The 22,735-nt window shown below is 42.6% G+C and overlaps 2 long non-coding RNA genes and 1 pseudogene across 3 annotated transcripts; all 3 read right to left on the reverse strand.

The window, feature by feature from the left end:
* Nucleotides 1-9,116: 9,116 nt before the first annotated feature.
* LOC114202131 (RNA-binding protein EWS pseudogene) lies at nucleotides 9,117-11,259 on the reverse strand (annotated as a pseudogene).
* A 2,290-nt stretch (nucleotides 11,260-13,549) lies between these two features.
* LOC114202135 (uncharacterized) lies at nucleotides 13,550-17,009 on the reverse strand. Its single transcript, XR_003607760.2, has 3 exons — nucleotides 16,661-17,009; nucleotides 14,111-14,415; nucleotides 13,550-13,952 (listed from the first exon to the last, which is right to left on the reverse strand). It is a non-coding gene; the product is annotated as an uncharacterized LOC114202135 (long non-coding RNA).
* A 713-nt stretch (nucleotides 17,010-17,722) lies between these two features.
* LOC114202133 (uncharacterized) lies at nucleotides 17,723-22,203 on the reverse strand. 2 transcript variants are annotated; one of them, XR_015768532.1, is made up of 3 exons: nucleotides 21,918-22,203; nucleotides 21,237-21,803; nucleotides 17,723-19,261 (listed from the first exon to the last, which is right to left on the reverse strand). It is a non-coding gene; the product is annotated as an uncharacterized LOC114202133 (long non-coding RNA). The 2 variants fall into 2 exon arrangements; XR_015768533.1 differs by having other exon boundaries at nucleotides 17,724-19,261; nucleotides 21,517-21,803.
* Between the last annotated feature and the right edge of the window lie 532 nt (nucleotides 22,204-22,735).

Consider the following 22,735-nt stretch of genomic DNA (forward strand, 5'->3'; position numbering starts at 1 on the left):
AATTTTAATTTTTAGCATAACAGATAATTGTTTGCTTCGTTGTCATTAACTTTGTCATATTTTTCCATCTTAAACTCATTTTTAAATTTGGAGCCCTTAAGAAGATGGCTCATTCTCTGTAATGAAGCACCCCGAAAACACAATACTGAAAATTTTTTTAAGTTTAACTAAATGCTAAAGCCTTCATTACATATTTATGTTCTCTTTCTAATAATAAACCATTGCAGGTGGTTATTAGACTATATCATAACAATTTACATATATGCCAAAACTGCTTATACTGTGACCATTGGAGCTACAACCACTTGATTTTTTCTAAATTTAGCCTGCTTATACTATCATATAACATATAACACCTCAACTTTCCTACCATTTTTCTCTGTTCTTACTACTGCAAAACCATCTGTATAATGCAGTAAGATATTTGGCCCTCAGTTGATGTCACACAATTATACCCACCTTAGGGTATTAGAATTGCATGACACGACCCTAGTACACTGCAGTCATTCAAATGATCCAAAGTATCCTCTTTTAAAATGATATTTTTCTTTTTTTAATTTTTATTTATTTGACGGGGGTGTGCAGAGGGAGAAGGAAAGGAGAAAATCTCAAGCAGACTCCCTGCTGAGCATCGAAGCAGAGGCGGGAGGCAATCTCACAACCCCAAGATCTTGACCTGAGCTGCAATCAAAGAGTTGGACACTTAACTGACAGAGCCACCCAGGCAGCCCTTAAAATGATATTTTTCAAGTGTTATCCCAATCAAAACAAAAATGTTCAAGTGTTTATAGACCTCGCACACCTGCACTCTCTCGTGTCTGTTACCATCCATAAACGGATGACTTTCAGTTTTGTATGTTAGCCTGGCCCTCTCCCCTGGACTCCAGACTTGTATTTGCAAAAGCCAGCACATCTCCAACTCTACACGTCACAGCTAACCTGTGACTTCCCCCACCTCTGGCCTTGTCCCCACAAGCCTACTCAATCTGAAGTCTACTCGACCTTCCTCATGTCTCTTAATGGCAAGCCCATCTTTCTATTGGTTTAGGTCAAAAACTTTGGAGGCATCCTTGATTTTTTTTCCCCCATATACTCATCCAATATGTCCGCTAATGTCGTTGGGTCTACTTTCAAAACATAGTCAGAAATTTGTTTACTTCTCAGCAACTCCACAGCTACCACCTTGGCCCAAATGACCATCATCTGGCCTAGATTATGGCAATAGCTTAACTTTTGCTCTGAACTCCCAAGAGTTTATTCTCAGCACCATATAGCCTATCGCCCTACCTGGTCTGGCCTTTGTTACTTTAGTGGTCCAATCTCTCACCCCTCTCCCACTGGAGGATGGCCCTCCAGCCACACTGGGCTCCTACCTCAAGGCCTTTGTACTGGTTGTTCCATCTGCCTGAACTGCTCTCCTGGATAATTTTGTGCCTTCCTTCCCCACTTCCTTCATGTATTTATTCAGTGAAGACAATTATAATCCCTTCTTCATATTTAAAGTTACAACTGGAGTTGACCCCACCTCAACATTTCTAATCTCCAATTCCCTGCATTATTTTTTCCATAGCACTTAGTGTTTCTAATATATTATGTGATTTATTATTTACCACTTTTTAAAAAATTATCTGTCCTCCTCAACAGAATATAAGGTCCACAAGGGCAGAAATTTTTGTCTGATTTATTCACCGATGTATCCCTATTGTATATAACGGTACCTGGCACATAGCAGGTGCCCAGTGATATTTGTTAATGATTCTGGGTCATGAAATACAGACTTACATACTGACTTATTTTAAGTAGATTTTGAGGTGATTTGCAATAAGATTAATGAGATAGAAACATGAAAGGGTAAATTTAATGCCCATTGCAGGAAATTTAAGATTGGACTTCCTGGAGGAAATGAGAAAACCAACCATAAAAACAAGTATCTATTGAATACCTAATATGCTAGTGTACTTGCTACTATTGGAGTTGATTGGAACATAAATCGAACAATAAATCAGGGCCCTGATGTATGTTTGTACATTTATTCTTAGAATTACTAAATTGCTAAGTTTACTAACAATAATCTTATGAGGTCCTTCTAATTACTAGCCTTTTACAGAAGAGGAAATTGATACTCAGAGAGCTTGAGATATTTGTCCAAGACTACAGAGCTGGTCCATTAGGATTTGAACAGTGATGTGTTAGACTCCCATGCCCATCCTTTTAAATGCTGTACTGCTATTGTAACTTACACTCCTATGTATTATAAAGGGGGAAATATGCCAGTTCCTCATGAGAGAAAACTATTTACTTAATTCCTTTTTTTTTTTTTCCTAAAGTAGGCTCCATGCCCAGCATGCAGCCCAATGCAGGACCTGAACTCACGACCCTGACATCAAGACTCTGAGATCAAGACCAGAGCTGAGACCAAGAGTCAGACGCTTAACCAACTGAGCCATCCAGGCACCCCTATTTACTTAATTCTAATGTAATTCTTTTACATTCAATAATTTCTGAGCTCCCTCCCCGTCCCTGTCCCGAGCTGCTGACTGATTCCCCATCCTTCTCTCAGCCCCATTTCCTGACATGACTTTTACTCTCACCCAAATTATCTGAATCTTTTGTGGCTCATTGACACCTTTTAAAAATGCAGTGAAAACTCCTCCCAAATAACACATATGCCTTAATAATGCAACCCCTATGTTCAATTTCAGGAGGCTTATGAATTTTCAAGAAGTCTAACCAGGTTAAATGCATTGGGTCTCTTGTAACAAATCCCAGATGCCAGCCCTCAGAGCCAATTATTTCCTAGCTTCCGAATGTTCCTAGCATTCTCTATTATATTGGTTGTGATTAAGATTAAGGATTCGGACTGGTTGACTGCTAATGTATATTCTAGCCCTCAAATTCTTTTTCTCGTGTTCTCATTTTCTTCCTTTATTCTCCTCCAAATATGCCCTTCCCCCTAAGGTGACCTTGCCTAAAACGATCCTTTCTTTTCTTATGTTAATAACTTTCTGCCCCACCCTCCTTCATATTAAAACATTCCATTTTGTACAGTTCCTGGGAACTTTCATTTACTTGTTAGGTGGAATGCTGCTGGATTCATGACTTACTTAATAAAGCCAATTAGATCTTCAAATTTACTTGGTTGAATTTTCTTTATTTAATATTAGTAACTGTATATGCCATGACGTCTGTCTGTCCCTTTTGCTAATAAATAAACTGAAAATGAATCCAAAAAGGAGGTAATATATGAATGACAGACTGGTAATGTGGGGAGGAATAATTTTTCTTCTACTCTTCTAGGTTCTTGACTGACACATTCCCCTCCCCCATAACAAAAGACAGCGTAACAGAAGAAAAACAAACAGAAGTTTGACGGCATGTACCCTTCCTGTATTCATGGTGATGTCCTTTTGGAATGTTGGTGAGGTCTGTTGCTGGCGACCAAAAAGAATTCTTGAGACGTCTTTGGTGCAAAAAGGTGATTTTATTAAAGCGCGGGGACAGGACCTGGGGGCAGAAAGAGCTGTTGCCCTGAGGTTGTGAGGAGTGGCTGATTTTATACTATGGGTTGGGGGAGCTTAAGGGAAAAGGGAGGTGTCCAAAAGGATTTTCATATGCTAAAGAAGATTTACAGGATACTGGAGGCCTTGCTATTATCAAGCTAAGGTTGTTTTTCCCTCTAGCAAAGCATTCACACGGAGATATTTGGAAATTTCCTGGATGGATGTCACACATATCCCACCCAGGTGTGGGGGGGGCCGGGAGGTTGCAGGGTGTCAGCTCCTGCTTTGACCTCGGCTTTCCTTCTGCTCCCTCATCAATGGGACTCACTCAGGAAAACTGAAGAACTTCCAGAAATGGCCCAAGCCATCACCTTAAACACCATCTTCAGCTAAAGACAAAAAAAAAAAAATAGGGGTGGGGGTGAGGGATATGCTAGTTATGGGAGGTTTTCAGGCAAAGCACGGTAAACAGGGGTGACACGGTGAGTGTGAAGATTAAAGTTGCTACTTTCTCTATTGATAAAGAGTTTCTAGAGCTTTATTCTGCTCCTTTCAATAGAAATGGCAGTGCTGGGTTAAAAAAAATAGAGAAGTCCTCAACTCAGAACCCATGTCAAGTATGAGAAGGTGCAAGTTCCCTCTGTTAAAAAGTTATACATAGACACACTCACTGACACCACACACAGAGTAAACAAAGGTTCTAAATGATGTGGGAAACAAAGGCAGAAGAAAAACTATTAAATGTCCTTATGACTTACAGCCCATTGACAAGTCCTTGAAACAGTCAGAGTGACATTCCTCTAGGAACTCAGCTGCCTCTCTCTTGATACTTTGCTAAGGGTTAAAGGCAATCTTAGCCTGACCCCCAGGATTCTGTAAGTCTATTTTAACATATAAAAATTCTTTTGGAAACTTCCTTTATCTCTACTCCCCAAGATACATGTCAGCAGTCATCGCCCAAGCATATGGCCCACCGATATACATCAGAAGGGTGTCATGACTAAGGTTTTACTAGACGATAATAAATGACCTTTTCCTAACAATAGCTAGCCCCCCTCAATGTCCTGGAAACCTTGCGTCCAAACTCCTTGGAGACTTATGCTAGCCCTAACCCCCTCCCAACTTCAAAATGTATCATGGGCCGCTCCTCCTGACCCCAGTGCAGCTCTTTCTGCCCACAGGGCCCTATCCCTGTTCTTTAATAAAACCACCTTTTTGCACCAAAAACATCTCAAGAATTCTTTCTTGGCCATTGGCTTCAAACCCTAATGTCTTTCTTACATCACTAAATCCATCTCTGTGGTGCTCATGACTTATGGCATGTTGCGCAGTATAGTCTGGTTCTTCCTTCACAAGATGAGTAATAACAAAGAATATAGGCGTTAAAAAGAAAACCGCATGGCCATAAAGGAGACAATTAAGACCCCAAATCAGTAAACCAAGATTTAATAACTAACCTAACTACAGTTTCAAACCCCTCAGGAATGGACCTTTAACCAGCCAACGTGGAATTTCCTAGAGGCAGTCTCCTGAAAGACCCCTCCCTCCTTAGGAGGGCAAACTTGCCTAAATGCTGCATTCCTTGCTAATTAATTCTTCTTCTTTTTTTTTAATGCCTTCTCTCTACCTTTAAAAACATTTCCTTTCCTGCAGCTCTGCGGAGCTCCCCTCTGCTTCCTGAATAGAATACTGCTCAATGCAAGAATCATTTAACAAAGCCAATTAGATCTTCAATTTTACTTGGTTGAATTTTGTTTTTTAACAGAGGTCAATTTTTTATTCTTACCATCATCATCATTATTTGGGGTTCAGTTTAGAAGGGTCCCAGGAATGTTTAGACTGGTTTTGTTTTTGTTTGTTCTTGTTCTTTATGCAGAGGAATATACATTCAATGTTTAAAAGGAATATGTTTAAACCTGTATATGTCTCAGGCTGTTCTGGCCTAGTCACAAAAACTGGGCAGAATTAATTATCCTTAAACACACACACACACACACACACACACACACACACACACACATGCGTGTGCGTAAATCCTCTTTTCTTACTCTCTGGCATTCTTCAGGGCATATTTTTTTTTCATGAAAGATTAGACTCTGTTCAGAGCTGAGACAAACTTGAGAATCATGTGTTAAGCCCTTCATGTTCCGATGAGGCAACTGAGACCTGTGAATCTCATGAGTTGCTCAAAGTCACAGAGTTGTATCAGCAGTGAGAGAATCAAGAGGCTGCGAGATAGATCCCCCCTGCTCGTGGTCAATCCAGGGCTCTGGCTCACACCCTTTAATCCTTTCAAGGGGCCCCCACTTATCATGCCTGGAGCCGGGGCAAGCCCTCGAGGTCAGCACAGCCCACAGCTCTATTGACCAGGTTGCTGGCAGAGTTTGGGTGCAGGAAGCAGGTAGCAGGGTCCTGCTGTGTGTCAGCAGCACAGACGTAGGTGGCTGAGTCTGCAGGCTGGGATTTCGTGATATATAAGGAACTCTGTTTGATGGTCTTGTCAAAGGTGGCCCTCAGTCTTCCTGTCTGTTTTTCACCCTCATTTTCACGTATTAGTTGCAAGAAGACAAGCCTTCTTCCCAGATTTTGTCGGTACCACTGGAAGACCTCTGGAGAGTAATTCGTACAGTCACAGGTCAGCACAGCCTTCTCACCCTCCTGGATGCTCAGGGACTGTGGATTCTGTTCCAACTTTTGGCTGCTTACCCCTAGGCAGAAACACAATACCAGAAACAGAAGGTTTAGTCACTACACTGACACTCCTTAAGAGTCATATTTTCAGGGTGCCTGGGTGGCCCGCCCAGTCGGTTGAGCAGCCAACTCTTGATTTCAGCTTCGGTCATAATCTCAGCGTCCTGGGATCAGGCCCTGTGCTCAGCTCAGCGCTCAGTCAGGAGTTTGCTTTAAGATTCTCTCTCCCTCTGCCCTTCCCCTGGCTCACTCACACGTGTGTGCGTGCTCTCGCTCTCTCTCTAAAATAAATAAATCTTTAAAAAAGTGTCATATTTTCTTTCCACAACCCCAGATATAACGAAAGATGAAGCAGAATGGATCTTGGCCCTCTCCCTCCATCCTGTGGGCTGGGTCCCTGGATCTCTTTGTCCTCATCACCAGGAAGCCTCCAACTCACAGTCCACTGGAAGCCACAAAATCACCAAAATAACTCCCAGGAACAGCTTCATTCTTCTCCCCAACTGTGGCCTGGTATGTGGACCCAGTCTCTTCAATCAAAAAGTCATTCCCTCTAGTTTGGTGGGTGTCACTGGGGCTCTTCTGTGGGAGGAAGTCTCTGCTTTCTACCCAATCAGTGACAAGCTTGGTTGGCCCTCTACAGACACTCGCCGACCTAATCCAACTTGAAAGTGAACTGTTTCAAAGCTGAGGAAGGATCCAAATAGATAGGAAACAGCGCCATCTTGTGTTCAGAAGGTTTTTACAATAACAAAATGTGCTCTAGAGCAGTGCTTCTCACCCTGTGTACAAATTACCTAGGGATTTTGCTAAAACACAGATTCTTTTTCATTATGTCAGGGAGCAAGAATATCCTGTTCCCTACAAGGTCCTTCTAGACAGACTAAGAATCAAATGGTCATGAGACAGATTAATAAGAGTAAAGCAAATCTGATGTCGTACTTATGATGGGGAATCCTCGCAGACATGAACATTCCAAAGACAGGCAAAATGAGGTATATATGTCATTCCGAACTAAGGAGAAGGGGGCAGGGGTCTGGGACTTCAAAGGGAAGGAAAGTAATTGACAGGAAGATGAAAAGTAAATATTTGACAAGCAAATGTTTGCTGGACGTCTCAGAGACAATGGGCCATAGAGCACTTTGATCAGACAGGCTTTGTTAAGTTCCTCCCTGTCTACCATACATAGTTCATAGTATAATGTAGTTAGTGACGGTGATAGCGGTCTTCCTGGAGCAGGTCCTCTATCTAAATTCTTTTTAGGCAGTTGTTGGGGGGCGGGGTTGGGGAGAGGTAAAGAGCTTTTCCTGAATCTGCTGGTTTTTGATTGCTTTTTAACTCAAAATAATCTTCATGCCAAAGTAGCCCACCTTGGGGCAGCCAGCCCGTGGCCCCAACAGTTAGGTCTCCAGTGGGACTGGATAGTCTATATTTCTAACAAGCTTCCTGGCCATGTTGATGCCTCTACTTTAAGTAGCAGGACTAGATGAATGCTTGCCTCAGTCCAGAAAAGGGAATTTGCAGTATTAAGGTTTGATACAGGACAAATGATCACGTTTCCCAAGGTCTCCATTCCACCACCCAAACTATACTGTTGTTTCTAACGGTTGCCGGAGGATGTCACCAGCCGTAGATTAATGTAAAGCACAGGAGAGTGCATGGCTGAATTCTAGGGAACTTGCTCAGATCCAGGCAGTGAACCTCCTCTCCTCACTCCTCCTGGCCTTCCCACAGGCAAGAAAATTATCACTTTGACTTCAAAAGGTCTTTCTTCTTGATCTTGTTGAGATAGTGTAATAAATACTCACTTTAAATCCAACAGAAACTCAAATCAGGGAAGTTTCCCAGTTCATGCAAAACCATGCTCCCTGAAAGGTCAATTATTTTTTAAAATACAACAGTCCTCTGATTGCATATATCAGAATATCTTTCCTACTTCGTTAATGCCAAAGTGGGTGTATTGTCACTTCCTCAAATACATTTAGGCCATCCTGTGGCCTAAATGAAAGAGGGATGGATAGATGGACAGACAGGCAGGAAAATGAATGCATGGAAGGAAGAAAGAAGAGAATGGGCTAGGGTATGCTGAGAAATAAAGCTGGAAGGAGAGTTTGGGTCTAGAAAGCAGAAGATTTTGAATGCTTGAATTTGTTTATAGGTTATTTATTAGCAAAAAAAAAAAAACCTACAGAGGCTTTTCAGCAGGTAAGTAATATTATAAAAATTCTATACATTTAACCTGGCTGCTTGTCCACAAGAGTAATTTGGAGAGAGAGGTTGATAGACAGTGTGGAGTGTGTTCCAGTCTCAAGCTGTCCGGGCTCTGAAACTCACTCTTGCATTTAATCTCTGCCTGAGCTTGGGCAAGCTACTTAATGTCTTCAAGTACCAATTTCTTTGTGTGTAAAACAGAAATATCATCAGGATGTTATGAGGAGACATGGATTGACTAATATACATAAAACACTTTGTACGCACGTCATGCACAGTAAGAACGCAGTAAATGGGAACTATCACTCTAAGAAAAGGGATACAATACCCTCTCATTGTGACCCATAGTGACTGAACCAGGGCTCACTGAGCTTCAAAGCTAGGAGGGATTTTAGAGAATTTGCAGAAAATGATGGATTAGAGATACCTTAAATCAACTAAGACCTATATTTTAGAAAAGAGAATGAAAAGAGAAAAATCACTACTTAGCTTGTTAAGCAAGGATATACATTATCAATATCTTGGTGTATTACTTTCCAACCTTTGTGCTGTTCCTATTTTCCCTACATAGCAATATTAAGTAGCAATCACACCAGTTCATATCTTGATAACCATTATAGAGTCTCTTTATAAATACCATTTATTTGCTATATAATATTCCATTTGGGTGACTAAGCCCTCCCCCCCCCTTTTTTTTTACCATTTAAATTGTTTTAATGTTTCTTCACAAATGGTGAAAAATACTAAAGTACAGACAAGGAATAATCATAATGTTGTGGCCAACATTATAAATATGGAATTATAAATTTAAAACATTTTCTGGTTTAAAAAATAAATCTGGTAGTCAATGCAGCTCTGCGGGGTCTCTGCGTCTAGTAGGGCCGGTCTCTGTGTTCCTGACGGTGCTCGCCTTTATCCATTTTTCCAGGTCCTCCGCGCCCGCCTCTTCGTCCTCCCATCTGTTCCATCAAAGGTCCAGGGGGCCCACCAGGGCCGCCCCGTCTTCCTCCACCAAAGCCACCTCGGTCCATGCCGTGGCCACCACGGAAGCCCCCTCTGTCTCCACCACGGCCACCTCTGAACATCCCCCCGGGACCACCGCGGTCCATGAGGCCGCCTCTTCCGCCGCGCATGCCACCAGGGCCGCCTCTGCCACGGTCACCACCCGGGGGTGGAAAGGGTGGTGGAAGGAAGCCTTCAGGCTTCGGGGCCTTACACTGGTTTAATTCTGTTCTCCAGGCGAAGTTCTGGTTTCCACACCCCGGATTGGGGCACTGCCAGTCTCCAGCTCGGTGCTGGACATTTCCTCCTCCGGATGGGTTCCCTCGGGAACCCCGGGGCCCTCTTGGGGGAAAGCCACCTCTGTCTCCTCCACGGCCTCCCATGCGACCCATGGGGCCCCCAGGACCTCCTGGGCCGCCTGGACCTCCACCAAGTGGCGGCGGCATCCCTCTGCCCTCACGGGGAGGCATACCACCCCGCATGCTGTTCATTGGAGGCTTCTTCCGAGCAAGAGAAACCTTAAGTTTGCTCCCTTGAAAATCTTTCCCATCAAACCACTCCACGGCAGCCTTGGCAGTTGGTGGGTCTTCATAGGACACTGTAGCATCACCTTTGGGCTTTCCTGTTTCCTTGTCCAAGTAGATATGGATCATGGGTTGTCCGGTTCTCTTGTTCATCTTAACAACTCCACACTGCTTAAAGAAGTCTGCCAGATCATCTAGAGTCACATTGTCATTTAAGCCTTGCACATAAATTGCACTGTTGTCAGAGTCTTCATCTGGATCTACAGGTGGGCCTAGATCAAGATCTGGTCCTTCGTCCATGGGTCCACCAGGCTTATTGAAGCCACCTCGCTCTCCAGCGCCCATTCCACCGCGTCCTCCTCCCCGCCCACCTCTGCTCATGCCTCCACGATCAAATCCCCCTCTTCCCCTGCCCCGGTTATCAGGGCCACTCATGCTCCGGTTCTCTCCTGGTCCGGAAACTCCTCCAGACTCCTGCCCATAAACAGCCATGCTACTGGGGTGGTCCTGTCGGAATGAACTCCGCTGCCCGTAGCTGCTGCTCTGTTGGCTATATTGACTTGGAGCCTGGCTGTAGGATCCAGTTTGGGGGTGGATAACTAGTGGGTGGCTGCTGCCCATAGCTGCTTTGTTGACCATAGCTACTCTGCTGTCCATAGCTGCTCGGCTGCCCATAGGTGTTCTGCTGAGAGTAACTGCTCTGATCATAACTAGTCGGCTGTGTAGAGGAGTAGCTGGTAGGAGGATAAGATGGTGGTGCTGTGACTGGCTGCATGGGGTAGCTCCCAGGTACCTGGGGATAACTGTAGTTACTCTGTCCATATCCTAGGCTGGGCTGGTTGTAACCCCTTGTGCTAGATTGAGGCTGACTAGTCTCAGCGGGTTTGTTACCATCCTGCGGTCTTGCAGGTGCGGTGGCTGCCGGCTGCTGCCCATAGGCTGGGTAAGCAGGCTGAGTGCCATAAGCAGACTGAGCTGCATAGGAGGCCTGGGTGGTAGTGACCGTAGCAGTGGTGGTATCGTAAGCGCCAGTGCCGTACCCCTGGACAGGCTGACTGTATGCCTGGGGGGGCAGCTGGAGTAGTATAACCAGCGGGAGGCTGTCCATAAGAAGTTGCATAGGCGGTCTGCCCATAGGTCGCAGTGGTCTGAGCCTGGGTATAGCTGACATCAGTGGGCTGTCCATAGGTTCCATAACTTTGCTGCCCATATGCCTGAGTGGTCTGTGCATATCCTTGAGTGGGTTGGGCAGTGTATGCACTGTAGCCCTGCCGGGCTGCCGCTTGGCTGTAGGTACTGTAATCCGTGGACGCCATTTTCTCTCCTTCCTTCTCGTTTCATTCCTTCCCCCTTTTTTTTTAAGGTTTTTTATTTATTTATTTGAGAGAGAGAGAGAGCAGGGGGAGGAGCAGAGGGAGAGGGAAAGAGAGAATCCACAAGCAGACTCCTCGCTGAGCAGGAAGCCCAACACAAGGCTCGATCCCAAGACCCTGAGATCATGACCTGAGCAGAAAGCAAGAGTCAGACGCTTAACAGACTGAGCCACACAGGCACCCCAAGCCCTTCCCTTTAAGATTAGACATTTTGATTTTCAATTTTGGGGTAATATAAATAACTTCCCAAATATCTTTGTGCATAATTATTTTCATATGCATGGAGGGTTTTCCTGAAGACAGATTTTACAAGGAAATTAATCTGTTTTTAGATTTCAAGTCATGTTTTTTAATTACTTTCCAAAATAACTTACAAAGTTACTCTCCCACTAGTGTATATTTATTTCACAGCATCCTGCTCAAATTCTGTCTTTAAATTGCTGTTTTTTTTTCTGTGCAAACTCCCTCATCACATCTTCTTTATATTTACCTATTTCGATATTAATGATTTCCTCTTTAAGCATTTAAAAATAATGCAGAAGAATTATTAATCTGTTGTGAGATTAGCAGCAAATTAACAGTAAACTGTAGTTTGAATATAATTTTGGTTATTTTTACATATAATAAATTAGTTTTTTAATATTTATGTAATCAAATCTTCTATTTTTTTCCCTTGATTTCTTCCATTGTTCTTAAGTTTAGAAAATTCTTCTCCCTTCGGTTTATTGACTAACCTGCATTTACTTTTTTTTACTAATAACTTTGTGATTTAATTACTTTAATCTCTCTGGAATTTATTTCATCATGTGAGGTACTTCATTTATTTCTTCAACCAATATTTACTGAATGCCTACTGATTTTGCAACACTTTTTGTTTTCAAATAGTCAGCTTCGTGCTTCTCAAGTTAGAGTACTCTTGCCCTCAGGACAAAACGTAATAAATATCATGCATTATCAGGGAGCATTTTTATTACTGAAAAATCGGAGAATATGTGAATTATTTACAAGATTATGTTGCACTAAAATTGATATGGATGTATAATGCAGTAAAATAAAAATGATCACTCAAAAATTTTAAAGTCAACATGGGACTTTTTGTACTTTCACCAGACTACTTTGGCGACTGTGCCCTCACATCCAGATTTCAAGAAGGAAAAGTTCTGGGGCGCCTGGGTGGCTCAGTCAGTTAAGTGTCTGCCTTCCACTCAGTTCATGATCCCAGGTCCTGGGATCAAGCCCCACTTTGGTCTCCCTGCTCAGCGGGAAGCCTGCCTCTCCCTCTGCCTGCTGCTCCCCCAGCTTGTTCTCTCTCTCTCTCTCTGTCTGTCAAATAAATAAATAAAATCTTTAAAAAAAAAAAAAAAGAGGGAAAGGTCATGTTTGGTCTTCCTCCTCTGTAGGGATCCTTCAGGAGAAAGTATGAGAAGCTCTGATACAACAAAATTTGAGGATAATCCTGTTCTTCCCTATTAACTTAGAATTCCTCTTTTGTTTTATTCAAAGTCTTTCTTATTCAAGTCCATCCCTTGCTTTTCCACTGTCTTTGTACTAGTTATTACTATTATTGGTACTGGTATTATTATTATTGGCTACCACATATAAAAAGCTATCTATTTAAAGGGTAACATCTGAGTTAAGAAAAATATTTAATCATTCCCACAAATATAAGGGAATGATTAAAGAAGAAATAAAATGGTGACCTAAAGTCACTCATAAAACCATTAAAAGTTCAATTTCATAAGATTTGACCAATGTGAATGCTCAGGTTATGATATAATGTTAAGTGGAAGTAAGTCCAAATACCAGTTTGTGTGCTTCTAATCTTTAACAAGAGTTTAATGAAGAAGGTATACCAGATGTTAGCCATGATTTATCTGGTTGATAGCGTTATGTTCGGACTTTCTATTTTATATATACTTTTGGTTTTCCTCCTATAATGTGGAGTTAATATTTTATAATCAGAAAAAGTTAATAAATGCTATTATTAAAAGGTAAAAATCTTTCCATCAAAAAGTATACTCCCTGACATTGACACCAGGATGTCCTTGGTAAAGGAGAACTTTGAACAGTACCCATAAAGTCAACCTTAGAGCCCAGATATTTAACTAAGAAATCACTAACTCCCCTTAAGTGTTCATTCCAAATGTTCTGACACTCACTGGGTCATTCTGAAACTGACCTTCTTTAAGATCATTTAGAATGTTTATATATATATTTTTTAAAAAAAAGAATGCTTATATATTTGAGATGGAATATGGCAAAATCTCTGACTTGAAGGCTTGTGACAAAGGAAAAAGAGTGGGGCTTCCACCCCAGTCTTAGGTTTGGGGACAGGCTGCAGGTGCCTGGGGACCACTGTGCTCTTGTTGCACAGAAGTAGGTGGCTGAGTCCCCAGGATGGGTGGCTGTGTCTTGCAGGGAAAGGTGTTTATCCTTTTTATTAAATAGGACAGTGAGTCTTTTTTCTTGTTTCTTGACCACATTTGAAAGAGTGGATATAAGCAACTGGAGGCCTTTTCCAGGTTCTTGCTTGTACCAAAAGAAGTAGTCGGAGGTACTGTCTGTGTACGTGCAGTTGATAACAAAGCTGGCTCCCTCCCAGATAGTCAGGAAAGAAGGGTGCTGCTGTATCTCTTCTCCTTTACTCATCCCTGTGCAAAAAGAAAAGTCAGACAAAGTCATCAGGTCATCATTCTCCAGAGTGTGCATTTCTTTTTTGCTGCAGCAACTTCAGAAGTCTGGAAGAAGCCAGTCCCCCTGTCAGACTTCTAGTACTAAGACACCCTGTTCCCAAAAGCTTTCCACTCACAGTCCAGCTGCAGCCACAAGAACAGGAGCAAAGGTCCAGTAAGAGTCTTCATTTTTCTTCCAACTGGGACCTGCAATCTCCAGCCAGGAAAGCTACGTCTATCACCAGGTTATCTCTTCCTTTCCTCCAAAGCACAGTGGTTTCTTAAACTGTCTACCCAGGCATCTGCTTCTGTCTTTAGCTTACTCTTACAGTCAACCAAAAGGACCCTTTCGCATAATCTGCATCAGCAGAGATGCTTCGCCATCTTGTGGTCAGGTCCCCAGCTGGTAAACTAGCTGGTCCAATCCTCTTTTCGCCTGTATCTGTGGGAGATGAACACACAAAACAGCAATAGGTTAAATAAATTAAGTTCTGAGTGTGTTTTCAATCAGAAGTTATGTGGATTAGCAGAAAGCATAGTGGAAGCATAGTGAAAAGGGAGGGTTCAGAATTCCATTGCAACTTCTCAGCACAGTATTGAGTCACTTTTAAATAACTTTGAAGAAGTTACATGTTTCCCACATTTTTACAACAAGCTAATTCTACTTGAAATCAGGAAAATGCCAATGGATAAATGCATAAAGAAGATGCGGTATATAGGGGCATCTGGGTGGCTCAATCGGCTAATCATCTGACTCTTGATTTTGGCTCAGGTCATGATCTCAGGGTTGTGGGACTGAGCCCTGCGTGGAGCTCTGTGCTCACCACGGAGTTTGCTTGTCCCTCTCCCTCAGCTCCTGCCCCGACTCTCTCTCTCTCTCTTAAAAAAAATAAAATCTTTCAAATAAAAAAGAAGATGTGGTATATATACTATACAATAGAATATCATTCACCCATGAGATGGAAGGACATCCTGCCATTTGTTACCTGGGTGGCACCTTGAGGGCATTATGCTAAGTGTAATATGTCAGACAGAGAAAGACAAATTCTGTATGCTATTACTCATATGTGTAATCTGAAAAAGCCAAACTCATAAAAAAAGAGTTGAATGGTGCTTACCAGGAGCTGGCAGTTAGGGAATTGGGGAGATTTTGTTTAAGGGTACAAACCTGCAACTAGTAGATAAATAAGTCCTGGAGAGCTAATAAACAGCATAGTGATTATAGTCAATAATACTGCATTATTAACTTCAAAACTGCTAAGAGGCTAGGTCTTCATCGTACTCACCACAAAAAAAAGAAATGATAATTATGTGACATGACAGAGGTGTTAGTTAAGGCTATGGTGGTAATCATATTGCAGTATGTAAAATATATCAAATCAAAACACTGTACACCTTAAACTTACACAATGTTATATGTCAATTATATCTCAATCTTTTAAAAACCAGATGGAAGAGATAAATACATCATTTTTACTCATTTTTTTGAGCATAGTTGACACACAGTGTTACATTAGTTTCAGGTGTACAACGTAGTGATTTGACTAGTTTAAACATTATGCTATGCTTGCCGCGGGCATATCTACCATCTGTCAGCACACGCTATTGCAGTACCAGTGACTATATTCCTTGTGCTGTGCCTTTTATTCCCGTGACTTATTCATTCCATAGCTGGAAGACTGTATTTCCCACTCCCCTTCCCCCATGTTGCCCCTCCCCCACCCTCTGCCATCTGGCAATCACCGGTAAATACATCTTGAATGCAGTCACAAATTTCAATATTCACCACCATAACCTTAATCCAGGCTATTATCAACCCTCACCTGAACTGTTGCCATAGTCTTCTAACTGGTTTCCTTACTAGTTCTGCCCTCTACAACCCACTCACTACACAGCAGCAAGAAAGACAGTACTGAAACACAAACTAGATCATGTCGACATGGAGCTCTTATTCAGTCAGTGGCTCTGACATTATACTTAGAATAAAATCTATACTCCTTTCAAAGATCTGCAATATCTGGCCCCAGACTACTTCTCCTATCTTATACTATCTTATACTTCTGATCCTGACTCCCACAAATTAGCTAACTTTGCCTATTTCTTTCTTATTCTTCAAGTCTCAGATTCAAAACCATATTTTTATAAAAACTTGTACATGAATGTTCATAGCAGCATTATTCATCATAGCTAAATGGCAGAAATAGCCCAAATGTCCATCAACTGGTAAATGGATAAACACAATGTGGTATATCTCTATAACAGAACATCATTCAGCCTTAAAAAGGAATGAAATACTGAGACAAGCTACAACATGGATGAACCTGGAAAATAGGCTACAGTGAAGTAAGCCCGACACAAAAGGACAAACATCATATGATTCATTCCACTGATAGGAGGTACCTAGAACAGGCAAATTACTTAATTATATGACACAACTCTGAAGATCTCAAATCTTGATTCTCTTCTTCTACCCACATACTTAAGTACTGAGGGCCATAGAACATGTCCAAGCTAGTTTTGTGCAGTTTCACATTTTAATGCTGGGTGAGTGGACCTAGTAGGTGGAAGGAACAGTCCTGGAAGCAATTCCTACACTAGGAATAGCTAACAGAAACTTAACTATACATAGAAATCACTATAAATCCCGTAAATATATCTCACTTAATGTGTCCTCAACTCAATCTCACCTCAGCCAGATTCCCAAAAATGTCTGAAGCCACTCCAATACCACCTAAAACAAGGGAAAGCCTGATAAGTTAGTATGGGAAAAAACTGGTTCTAACCAATTGCTGTTAAAATAGTTTACTTCTGAAATTTTCACATAAAGAAAATGTGACTGTATTAGAGAACCCCTCCCAGAACTTGGCCTCCATCAGGTTTCATTGGGTCTTGGAAGTTCTTCTTGTCTTTGTGCCATAGTCTTGCCCCACACTTCCCCCATGAGCCATTCCTCCGAGTATGGACTGCGATCCTTCTGAAATATAAATTGGATTAGAATGCCTATTTAAAACCCTTCAAATGGGGGCACCTGGGTGGCTCGGTCGTTAAGCATCTGCCTTCGGCTCAGGTCATGGTCCCAGGGTCCTGGGATCGAGCCCTACATCGGGCTCCCTGCTCCGTGGGAAGCCTGCTTCTCCCTCTCCCACTCCCCCTGCTTGTGTTCCCTCTCTCGCTGTGTCTCTCTCTGTCAAATAAATAAAATCTTAAAAATAAATCTAAATAAATAAATAAAACCCTTCAAATGCTTCCCACTCCATATAGAATAATATATGAACCTAACCATAATGGTATAAGGTTACATATGATCAGGCTCCTAACTACCTCTTTAACATATCACCAACCTCTCTCCCCCTCACTACCTTCTGGGAACATCAGTCTTCTTTCACAAATATATCAAATTTCTTCTGCTTAATGGCCATTGTTGCGTTTGAAAACTCTTCCTTCTCCCAGGTTTTAGCACCTTGTTTTTGCCATTTTTGTCATTGAAGACAGTTCAAATGTCATCACTCCAGAGAGCTCCATGATCACTACGATTCTTTTTCACATTACTTTGCTTTATTTTCGTTTTTTAATGTCTTTTTAAAGATCTTATTTATTTATTTGAGAGAGAGAGAGAAAGCATGAGAGAGGGGAGGGTCAGAGGGAGAAGCAGATTCCCCACTAAGCGGGGAGCCTGATGCGGGACTCGATCCTGGGACTCTGGAATCATGACCTGACCCAAAGGAAGCCGCTTAATCGACTGAGCCACCCAGGCGCCCTGTTTTATTTTCTTAATGTCACTTATATTTTGAAGTCATTTATTCAATTGTTTCCTTGTCCTATCTCCCCACAGTAGAATAAAAATTCCATACATACGGGAAACTTGTCTGTACTGTGGAATTAGATATCTTCAACCTTCATACAGTGCCTGTCATGTCACACTACAGAATACATACTTGTTGAGTGAATGCACATTTGGATGATCTTCAAATGAAATAATTTCGACAACTTCTCTCTTAGAAGAAAACAGATCCCTGGTGGCCTGGTAGGGGCTGGTAAGCCCAGGGTTGACTCATGGGATGACCCTGGTCTCATTTGTCTTCTGGCCTCTGCTGCCTGGGTCGCTGAGACCTTCTGGGGGTAGCAGTGGGTGCTTCTGTAGAACTGAGGACAATAGGTGAGTCCTCCCTTCATAGGGGACCTCAAACTAGCTTTTCCTTAGATGTCACTAGTGAGAAATTGTCAAAATATGCTTCTTTATTCATTGACTTTTATGAAAACACCCTATTTATCACTGTAAATAATTTGATTTGTAGGTTTCTGAGAAGGTAGTCAGAGTGTAGGGATTAAGAACGTGGGATCTGAAGTCAGATTGCTTCTCTTCCAAGAGTGGGTCTGTGGATTAGGAACTTGGCTATTTGAAGTCATTTACCTTTTTATTTCTTAAGCTTCTTACCCTTGTTGTAAAAAATGGGGGTGGGGACAACACAGCACCTGCATTATAAGGAGTCAAGGAGATGACATGACACTAAAGATGTTTGTACGATGCTCACTGCACATGGTGTTATCTAAACATTATCTACTTGGCTATTATATTTGTTACTCAGGACCTCCAGGCACTAAAAGTCATGAGCATAAGCACGGCCAAGTAAGACCAGGCTCGTCTTTACCCTTCTTAAAAGCTGAGCTATGTGTTCATACTAACAGCTGAGTTGTACCAGCAGCACACAACATGGGTGGGGTTCACACCACAGTAACCTATTTAGTGTCTGCTCATCGAAGCTCTAACTTTGACCCTGAGTTGGGCGTTTCCACTGTTTCCTTAAACATGGATTTGAATCTTGCCATTGTTTTTAGAATCTGTGAGAGCTCCATGTTAGGAGTCAAGGTTTATAATTATAGAGAGAATGAAAAGACTGACAAAATGAATAATGTGCTCTGCTCTGCAAGGCCTCCTGGTGGAAGGGCTGAGGTGCAGGCCCAGCTGCAGTTTGGGTGCAGGCTGCAGATCACCAGGGAGCACTGTGCCTCCACCGCACACAGGTAGGTGGCTGAGTCTTCCAGTTGGGAGGCCGTGATGTGGAGGGTGCTGGACCGTTCCTTAGCATTCATTGTGCAGTTTAACCTTCCACTCTGCTTCATCCCAGAGGTTACGTAAAACAGTGAGGTGAGGCCGCCGCCCCCGGGATTCTGTCGGAACCACTGCACGTAGTTCACTGTGCTAGAAAAATTGCACTTCAGAGTAGAGCTGGCTCCCTCCTGGACGCTCAGGGCTGAAGGTCTCTGCTCCACCTCCATCCCTCTCACCCCTGTTAGGAAAGAGAAAAACAATGATATCACTGGGGAGTCAGTGATGCAGTTTTCAAAACTGTAAAGTATCCAGAGACACACGCCTGAGGATGTAAGAACGTCTAGGAGCTCAGCGTCAGCTCCCCCACCACTGAGGGCTGTGGACCACTCCCAGCCCCCACTCACAGCAAACATGGACCCACAGGAGCCCCAGCAGACCTCCCCAGCGTCTCTTCATGATTCCTTGTGTAGTTGTTTAGTTACCAACACCCCTACTGTGCAGAGTTTAGAGGCTTGGGTCCAAAGAAATTGTGTTGTTACAGCCAATCCATTCCACCAGAACCACTGAGCCCCAATGACACTCACACTCGAGCTTTGTCATTTTGCTTCTTAACAGGAAACTCCACCCATGATGGCCCAGCCCTGGCTGAGTGTGTAAGGTTTCTCGGGGGTGTGGGTGTGTTGGGGGTGGAGGATTCAGGCTGGACTGGGCAGAGGAGGCACTAAAGGAAGATATCCAACTTTCCCAGTCTTTCTGTTTTGTTTTTCAGAACTGTTTTAGGTGTAGGAAGTCTGAACAGAGGGTAGGAAAAGTGAGATGGCAACTCAGACAGAAACAGGGGCTTCGTCTAGTCAGTACATCCTAGAAGATCATAATTGCAGGGAGGCTGCTTTCTTTTTTTTTTTTTTAAGTTTTTGTGTGTGGGTTTTTTTTTTTAAGAGTTTATTTATTTATTTGAGAGAGAGAGAATGAGAGATAGAGAGCACGAGAGGGAAGAGGGTCAGAGGGAGAAGCAGACTCCCTGCCGAGCAGGGAGCCCGATGCGGGACTTGATCCCGGGACTCCAGGATCATGACCTGAGCCGAAGGCAGCCGCTTAACCAACTGAGCCACCCAGGCGCCCCAGGAGGCTGCTTTCTAAACAAGAATAAACACACGTAGTTTAACAGAGAATGCGAGAATTTATTTATATGGAATATCTAACAAAGGAAAACTGTTTCACGGTACATATCATTTTGTTAACCTCCTTTGTTAGATAAGTAAATACAAATGAAAGAAATTAAAATCATTTTGTAAATCTAGAAAACACAGATTTGTGTTTATACCTGAACATAGTATATGTCCTACAATAAGACTTCAACTGGTAGTAAAAGAAATAGGACAAGTATAAGATGGCTACCTTGGTCTCAAAAAGTTCCCAGCCCCCTGCCTTCCCACCCAACCCTTTCCCTTCACGGCGTGAGACCCACACGACTGAATCCACTGTGTGAACATGAGGCGAGGCCCACACTGTGCGGTTCAAACAGAGTGTTTCTCCTTTCCCTCCCCATCTTTCCTTACATCTCTCCCTTTTCTCCTCTCTCTACTTCTATTCCTCAGTTCCCTCATTTCTTTATCTCAGAGGAGATACGGGAGAAGAAATTTTATCAGTGGTATTGGAGTCATTTCTAAGTCAGTGGAGTAGAAGTGTGTTTCAAAAATGTTTAGTTATAAAAATTAAGAAAAAAAGTAAAATATAAATGTTTTCTACTGGAACCTCAAGCCCACTTGGCTCTAACAGATTCCTACTCTCGACTGTGCTCCAGGAATCATCTCTGTCCTATTAGCACAGTCCAGGCCCCCCTCAACCTGATCCATTGACAGATTTATGGAGATCAGAGCTCCATCTCTTTGAGATTATATTAAAATGGAAGAGCTGAGTAAATGACAGAAACTTTCAGTAAATATTTTCCCTGTATGCTTAGTGATTTCGTTTTATCACATTTTCCTCAGTCCCTTCCTCTAAGGTTAACCTTCATCTTTCCATTCAGTTTTCCAAATGGAAACAGCTGGAATTATCTAGGATCTTAAGGAAAGTTGCTCAGTTAAGGGGGAGGCCTAGAGTGCCCCCTAATGGATTAAAACCGTCAGATGTAGACTGTCATGGTACTCTCTTGTCTGGTCACAGGTCAGATGGCAATCCCCCCACAAAACCCGTCCCTGACACTGTCCCACCTGAAGTGATTCTCCGAGGAAGTTCCAGTCTCCAGTCTGTTGGAGCCATTGTGTTTCTCTCATGAATTGTCCTCTCATCATCAATCCTGAATCTTTGAAGATTACTACCATGTCTGCACAAGAGCTAAGCAGTTTAGTCCCTTCTGTTCCTCTTGTCTTTATAGAACATGAGATCTTACTGAAAATGCCCCAGCTTGGTCCCTTGAATCACTGAAAGCCTCACATTCTCTAGAAGTTTGTGTTCAGCTCCCCCTGCCGTCCCAGGCACTGTGTCACTCACAGCACAGAAGTACTTGGCCGCATCGCTCCCATGGGCTGAGGGTTTCCTCAGGTGGAAGGAGGTTTCAGTCTTCCTAAATTCAGCCTCAAAACCTTTGATGCCTTTAACCAGAGTGTCCCCTGAAAAGTACTGGAGGAGAAGCTGGAGGCCTTGGTTGGGGTACTGCACGTACCAGTAGAGATACGGTTGAACAAGAGATGAGTAGTTGCACCTCAGCTCCAAAGCAGCTTCTTCAGAGACAGTGACGTGGGCATCGGGCTGGGTCACCGACTGGGCTCCGGTTCCCCCTGAAACATCAATGCTGAGTCAGTGAGACCAGGACAGACTTACCTATTAAGAGGAGTTGTCTCTATTCAGAGCAGTTGTAATACAGTTCTTGGCTGAAATTGAATTTTACTCACTCAGGGAAAAAAGTATCATAAGCACTGAGACAGGAGCCAAGGTCATGGCTGAGCAATGAAGAAGCTGTAGGATCCTTTTTGAAGATCTTCCCTGAGCAGGAAGGAATGTGGCTGAGTAAACAGCACCCTTGGAACAAGGAAGAATGTGTATGGTCAGTGCTCCAGAATCTTGCATAAGCACGTTCCAGAGAGTTTGGAAGAGTCTCTTCCTTGACAAATCTGACTTCTAAGTTCTTCAAAGGTCACTGTCTGCAAAGGGCGGGCTGCATCTGGACTCCTCAGTCGACTCTGGGAAGGAGGAGCGAAAGAAATGATGCTGGTCTTCAACTCTAATTCTAGTTTGTGCAACATCGCCCTCTGGAGGCCAAACAGAGGTAGTTCTTCTAGTAAGCCTTGTCCTGTCCCTTGCTATTTCACGCATCATTAGAGAGGGATTCAGAAAGGAACAGGCAGAATGCATAATCAAGAACTGGGAACTTTAAGCCAACAAAAGTTGAAAAGTAAAAAAGAAGAAGGTAGGTTCTTCTCAGTAGATAAGTAATTAAAAGAACATTTAAAAATGAGAAAATGAAAGTATGTTGTTCTTTTCCACAAAAGTAAAAATAAAGGTGATTAAAAACTGCAGAGAGGAAAATGTACAAGAAAAGGGTGATATAAATGTGAAATTATTTTAAGTAACTTAGAGAATTTAGAAAAAGAAAAACCAATTAATGATGCTAGGAATATTTTTTTTTTCTGGCTATGACATTGGCTTTTTTTTTTTTTAAGTAATCTCTACACCCAACATGGAGCTCAAACTTACAACCCAGAGATCAAGA

Source organism: Eumetopias jubatus, unplaced genomic scaffold (genome assembly GCF_037043125.1).
Source record: "Eumetopias jubatus isolate StellerSeaLion01/CBP00866 unplaced genomic scaffold, mEumJub1_p1.0 scaffold_7, whole genome shotgun sequence".
Taxonomy (NCBI): Eukaryota; Metazoa; Chordata; class Mammalia; order Carnivora; family Otariidae; genus Eumetopias; species Eumetopias jubatus.